Source organism: Ochotona princeps, chromosome 2, assembly GCF_030435755.1.
Source record: "Ochotona princeps isolate mOchPri1 chromosome 2, mOchPri1.hap1, whole genome shotgun sequence".
In the NCBI taxonomy this organism is placed as follows: Eukaryota; Metazoa; Chordata; class Mammalia; order Lagomorpha; family Ochotonidae; genus Ochotona; species Ochotona princeps.
The window spans coordinates 131,512,350-131,519,522 of NC_080833.1; positions in this window are offsets into that span (position 1 = coordinate 131,512,350).

Below are 7,173 nucleotides of genomic sequence, written 5' to 3' on the forward strand. Positions count from 1 at the left end.
GGAGGCTTCGTTTGAGTTCCCGGCTGCAGGCTTGGACTGAACCCAGGCACAGCAGTTACAGGCATCTAAAGAATCAAACAGAAGCTTACTCTATCTCTACCTCTCAGATACATTTTTTATAAAGATGTATTTATTTTCTATAAAAAAGTCTGATTTGCGGAGAAGAGAGACAGAGAAAGATAGTCCACCCGCTGGCTCACTCCCCAAGTGGCCACAATGGCTGGAGTGGAGCTGATCCAAAGCCAGGAGCAAGGAACTTCCTCTGGGTTTCCCACATGGGTGCAGGATCCCAAGGCTTTGGCCTATCCTCAACTGCTTTCCCAGGCTACAAGCAGGGGGCTGGATGGGGAAGTGTAGCAGCCGGAACACAAATCAGTGCCCATGAAGGATACCAGCGTGTGCAAGGTGAGGATTTAGCCACTATGCCATCATGTCGTGTACCCAAGAACACTACATTCTGTGGGGCCAATGTTCCTTTGATAGCAAATCCAGATAAGACCTAGTAAGAAAAGTCCACACTGATAATTTTTCTGGCTCTACAAAATACCAGCAAACCAAATCCAACCACATGTAAAAAGGATTACACAGAAGCCTGCTGTCAGCAATTTTATTCCACACTGAAGTGCAGTTTCTAGAAGAGCAGCTAGGAAAGAAAATGAAATAAAAGACATCTGGATTGGGGACGGGCAGTGTGGCACAGCACGTTAAGCTGCTGCCTGGGGTGCTGGCATCACTTATGAGCATTGGTTGGGTCCCGGATGTTGTGTGGTTCCCTGCTAATACACCTGAGGAAGCAGAGGGAGACGGCCCCTGTCACCCGTGTGGGAGACGTGCATAGAATTCTTGGCTTCTGACTTCCATCTAGCCCAGCCCAGACCATGTGGCTGTCTGGGGATGAAACAGTGCATGTTGATGTTCTTTTTCAATCTATATACCTCAAAATAAGCATACAAATTGTTTTTTAAAATCCATGTTGAGATCATCTCTATTTGTGGATGGCATCATGCTTTATAGAGAATGTCCTAAGGGACTTAAAAATATTAGAATTAATAACAAAGTTTAAAGCTGGCACACTAAGTTAAGCTGCCACCTGCAGTGTTGGCATTTATATAAGCATTGGATTGAGTCCCAACTGCTTCACTTCTGATCCAGTTCCCTGGTAATATCTCCAAGAAAACAGCAATTCTATCCTGCAACTTGCCTAAACTTCGTCATTTTAAAAAAGATTTATTTGTTTGAAAAGTGTAGTCAAAGAGAGAAAAAAAATTTTCCATCTGCTGGCTCACCCCCAAAATAGCCACAATGTCTAGAGCTGGGCCAGGCTGAAGCCAGAAACCTGGAGCTCCATCCAGGTCTCCCATGTGGTTGCAGGGGTCCAAAGAATTGGCCCATCGTCAGATTTGCAGAGAGGAGAGACAGAAAGAAGGCTCTTCCATCTGCTGGTTCACTCCCCAAGCAGCAGCAATGGCCAGAGCTGAGCCGATTTGAAGCCAGGAGCCAGGAGCATGCAGGTACAGGGTCCCAAGGCTTTGGGTCATCCTCTACTGCTTTTCCAGATCACAAGCAGGGAGCTGGAAGAGAAGTAGATTAGCTGGGATAAGAACCAGCACCCGTATGGGATCCCAGCACATTAAAGGCAAGGACTTTAGCTACTAGGCTGCTATGCCAGGCCCAGAAAATGATTTTTTTTTTAAAAAAAAATACGTATTTATTTTTATTGGAAAGGCAGATTTACAAAAGGAGAGACAGAAAGATCTTCCATCTGCTGGTTCACTCTCCAAGTGGCCGCATTGGCCAGCACTCAGCTGATCCGAAGCCAGGAGCCAAGAGCTTCTCCCAGTTCTCCCACGTGGATGCAGGGTCCGAAGGGCTTGGGCCATCCTGCAGTGCTTTCCCAAACCACAAGCAGGGAGCTGAATAGGAAGTGGAGTAGCCTGGATGTGAACCAGTGCCCCCATATGGGATTGTGGCACGAGCAAGGTGAGGATGCAGCTACTAGGCAATCATGCCAGGCCCAGGAAGAGATTCTGAATGGTTTTAGATGTACAAAAATGTACAGGGAAAAATGTACAGGGGCTGGCCTTGTGGTATAGCAGGTAAGGCAGCACCACCTGTGACACCAGCACGTGGCACCTGTCAGGTCCTGGCTGCTCCACCTCTGATCCAGCTTCCTACTGATGGCCTGGGAAAAGCAGCAGAAGGCGGCTGAAGCGTTTGAGTCCCTGGGAGACCCGGATGAAGCGCCCGGCTTCTTGCTTTGGCTGTGGTGAAACTGTGAGGGCAGATCTCTATTTCTGTCTCTCCCACTCTCTCTAACTCTGACTTGCAAAATCAGTAAATCAGTAAATCGTTCAAAACATTCCAATCTGTAACAAGATGGGAACCCTGCGTGTATCACCTAGCATGGGCACTGGGGCATCTTTAGTTGGGCTGAAGCCAACCCTTCCACTTGAGGCCTAGAGTAGTTTCTGCCTATATAGCTGGCTCTCCCTGCCAGCCACCTGTCCGCTCCACTCCTGCTGAGGGAGTGTTCTTAGCCTGGTGACAGTCACTGCCTTGGGTTCAGTCATCCTTCTTAATCAGCCACACTGCACCTGCTGTTTGAGGGGCAGCCTGTGCATCTGGGTCATGGGGCAGCCTGTGCACAGGGTTGCACTTGGCATTGGCATTCACTGTGTTTAGGAGGGAAGGGAGGGTCAGTCTGGCAGACTTGGCAGGGGACCAAGAGTCTGGAGTCCATGGTCAAATCAGGTGGGCCTGTCAGGTGCAGGGTCTGTCTCTCCAGAACAGAGGGCTGTGGTGGGAGGAGGAGGAGGGCTGCGGAGTCTATGCGCTTGTGCCGGTGGCTCCCATAGTCGTGTCATTTGTGCAGCTCTCTGAGCTCTCCCAGGGCTGGGGCGACTGTGGGGGGCACGTCTGAAAGGCCCCTGAGTGATGTGGTTGAGTGTGAGCCAGTGGCCAGGAGCTGGTGGCAGCAGGTGGTGGTTGGGTTTTCCCTTTACATTTTTCAGGACTGTGGACAGCTGGGGGCTCATCTAAGCACTGGGTGGGATGGTGGGAGAGGGCACGAGGGAGGGACAGAAGGGTTGGCAGCTGGTTGGCTGGGGGAGATGGGGTAGATGGACTGTGATGGGGTCTACTGGTGGGGTGCAGGGGTGGGGGCGTGGCCCAGGGGAAGCCTCTGTCTTCACCCCACTTGCTCATTGCCTGTCATGCTTCGCTGGCAGCTGCGGGCTGCAAAGGTGGAGATCAAAGATCTGCAGTCAGAGTTTGAGCTGGAGAAGATCAATTACCTGGCCACCATCAGGCAGCAGGAGCGCGACGCTATGTTTTTCCAGCAGCTGCTGGAGCAGGTGCAGCCCCTGATCCAGTGGGATTGCAACTACAGCAACCTGGAGAGGATCCGGCGCGAGTCCTCCTGGGATGAGGATAACGGCTTCTGGAAGATTCCAGAGCCTGTCATCATGAGAACCAGCGTCCCAGTAGGTCAGAACACGCTACCCCCTGCCCTCCCGTCCCTCTCCTGTGGTTCTGCCCAAACCTGAGCCAGCTGCTCCCTGCAAGCTGTGGGTGCAGCGGGTGTGCGGCCCCAAAGTCACAGTCACTGGGGGAGGGGCTTGCACAGGCTTACACTAACTTCTGCCTGACCGCTGCCCTCCCACATGACCTTCTGAAGGTCACTGCCTCTCTTTGGGCTTCTCCGTCAGATAAAGTGACCTTGCTTATCCCCTGCCCCAGATGAGTCTCAGAGTGAAGCTGCCCTGCAGTGGTCCCGTGTCCCACTGAGGCCCGGCTCTGTCTGGGTAGCAGCAAGCTCTCTCCTCAGTAGCCCTGCAGCCAGCGTGGTCCTGTCCCTACCTCTCTGACACCTGTGAGTGGTACCTACCTAGCCCGCAAGACCCCAGCCAGCTCCACTTCCGGGCTCTGGGCTCGCTCTCTCTGCCCCGTGCCCCCTGCCTGCTGTCCATTTCACAGTCATCTCATGGCTAGGCTGGGCAGGGTCACACCCTGCGCCCCCCACCCCTGTGTCCGGCTGCAGTGACTGTAGCTGTTGTTTCCTCAGCAGTTCCCACCGGGCTGCAGAACAAATCACCGTGCAAAGCCTCTGCAGCCGACACTGGTGAGGCCAACCTGGTAAGACCCTGGCAGGGGAGGGGGAAGGGCACAAGGCAGAGGGGGGCTGGAACCCACTTATCTCACCCCAGCTGAGGATCCTCCCCCGTCTTTCCTGCCTTTTCCTTTTTAAGAATTATTTGAAAGGCACAGAGTGAGAGACATCTTTCACTTGCTAGTTCACTTCCCAAATGACTATAATAGCCAGGATTGGCCCAGGTTGAAGCCAGGAGCCAGGAGCCAGGAGCAACATCCAGGTCTCCTGGTGGGTGGCAGAGGCGCAAGCATTGGGGCCCTGTTCTGTTGCCTTTTTAGCCGTTAGCTGGCAGCTGGGCAGGAAGGAAAGCAGCTGGGACATCAACTGGCGCTGATATGGCATATTGGCCTTGCCATCCAGGGCTTAACTGGCTATGCCATTATGCTGCCCCAGGATTTCTTGCTTTTATATATTTGAGAGACAGCTCTCCCATCTACTGATCCACTTGGTAACTGCCCACAGGCAGCTGGGGCTTAGACTTGGGTTGGGGCTGGGCCAGGCCGAAGCTGGGAGCCAGGAACTCAGTGCACACCTGCCATGTGGGTGCCAGCTGCTCAGATGCTCGAGCCATCACCTGCTGCCTCCCAAGGTTGCGCAGCAGCAGCAGGAAGCTGGAATGGGGAACTTGAGCTGGGATGTAAATCCAGGCACTTCCATTTGGGATGGGGTGGTCCCAAGTGATGTCTTCATCCCTGGGCCAAACTAACCACCCCTACCTAAGGATGAAGGCTGGGGCCCAGTCTGGCTCCTCTGCTGCGTCCCTCCACTGGTACTGGGCCCTTGGCCTCCTCTGGCCCTGGCTCACAGGCACCTGTGGTCAGGAGGACAAGGAGAGGGAGGGCGGGCCTGGGGCCACTGGGTGCAGGGCAGGGATAGGGAGGGCACTGGGCTTCATTCCCTGCTGGCACAGGGCAGGGTTTTCAGGTTCAAGCCCAGAGGTCCATGGCCCAGTCTGGTTCTCTGGGCCCCAGCTAGTCCCTCAGACCAAAGGATCCTCCACGTGTCGACAGAACTATCATTGGGATTCTGTGGTCACTTTCTTTGCATGTTTTCCGCATTGTATGGGTATAAAGCAGGAGCTAGCCAACATCTGCTGTAAAGGACTTGACAGTAAATATATTTTCACAACTTTTGGGAAAGATTCGTGTACCTGCAAGGCACAATGACAGGGAGAAACACAAAGAGGTCTTCCACCTGCTTCCCAAGTGGCTGCACAGGCCAAGCCAGGAGCCAGGAACTCCACCTGGGGTCAGGGGCCCAGCTACTTGGACTGCTTTCTGTTGCCTTCCCAGGAGCATTTGTAGGGAGCTGGATTGGAAGTAGATTCGAACTGGTGCTAGGGCATGGGATATCAGCATTGCTCTGTACCCCACTGTTGTGGGCTGTGGAGCTGATTTACACTCCTTGAGCTGATCACCAGGAATCAGGCCTAAGGCAGTAGCATCTAGCCTTTGCTGATTCATTGGCGTCCTATTGTCCTGTTGATGGGCTTGGGGGAAAGAGGAGATAATATGGTAATAAAAAGGCTTGTGGAGGACGGCTCGAAGAGACGGCTCCCAGCACTTGTAACATCATCCTGGTCTCCGTGTGTCGGTGCTTTTCGCTCGGACATTCGCCGTGCCTACTACGCCGGCTCAGCTAGCCGCGACAAATGGCGCCGTAACGTGGGGCATGGCACAGCGCAAAGGACGTCCGAGGGACCCCTGGAACTATGAAGGTAAGGAATTAGGAATTAAGGAATTTTGAATTAAGAATTCGGAATTTGGGAATTCTGCAGGGGCATAACTGATTTAATCCCCAGACCCTCTCCCTGTGCTAGGGCACGAGGGACAATCTGAGGGACCCCTGGAACTCTGGAGGGGCAAATTAATCTCATCCCCAGACCTTCTCCCCGTTCAGGGGCACGAGGGACAATCTGAGGGACCCCGGAAATCCGGAGGCAAGTTTAGGATTTAACTCTAGAGGGGCATAATTAATTTCATCCCCAGACCTTCTCCCCGTCTTGGGGCACGAGGGACAATCTGAGGGACCCCAGAAATCTAGAGGCAGGTTTTATAATTTTTGCAGGGGCATAAGTAAAATTTATCTTGGGGCAAGAACTCTCTAAAATGCAGGTAATTAAGGGAATCCGAGATCTGCTCCAGTCACTAGGCACCGACACTAAGCTTAAGGCCTCGCAGAGTTTTTTGAAACTGTCTGCGACGTATTCCCATGGTTTGCTTTCATTGTAGTCATCTTTTTTCTCTGGCGCTTGCTAAATATTGCTTGGTCATCCCGTCAAGCAGTGGTGGAAGCCCGCCGTAAGAAATTGTCTGTTAAAAGTAGGAGACAGCTACAAACCAGGGTAAATAAGGAGAAGGAGCCCCAGACAAGACAAAGTCTGGAGAAAGTGCGCGAAGGAGATTTGTGGTCCTCTTCTGAGGAGGCTGAGAAGGAAAAGGATGGAAGTGAGTTTGCTGAGGATCCTCCACCTGTAGAGCGTGTGCCAAACAAAAGTCCCTCTTGGACAGGCACAGAGCTCTCTGCGCCGCCTGAGCCATTGGCGCCATCATGTCTGAGCACAGTTGTAAAAGGTTTACAGGAGCAACTTCAGCGCCTCTCCCTTCAGTTGAGGCAGGAGCAGAGTGGATGCACTGTTGGGGCTTGTGCTGGACCCCCGCTTTCAACTTCTCTTTCAGCTGTGGAACGTGCGGTAAAGCAAGCACAGGAGCAGGGAGACCCTGAGGCAGCTACCCTTGCTAGGCGCTTTACCTTCCCGGTAGTTGAGGTAGAGAATCAGCAGGGGCAGAGAATCAGACAGCACCTGGCACTGTCCTTTAAGGACATAAAGAATCTGAGGGACGCTGTTGCCACATATGGTCCATCGGCCCCCTTCACCGTTTCCATGATTGAAGCCTTAGCACCTAACAATTTGACTCCGGCCGATTGGAAACAGCTCTGTAAGGCTACTCTGGATGGGGGCGATTTTCTAATGTGGAAATCTCAGTTTTTTGAGCTTTGCCTTGACACAGCACGGCAAAATA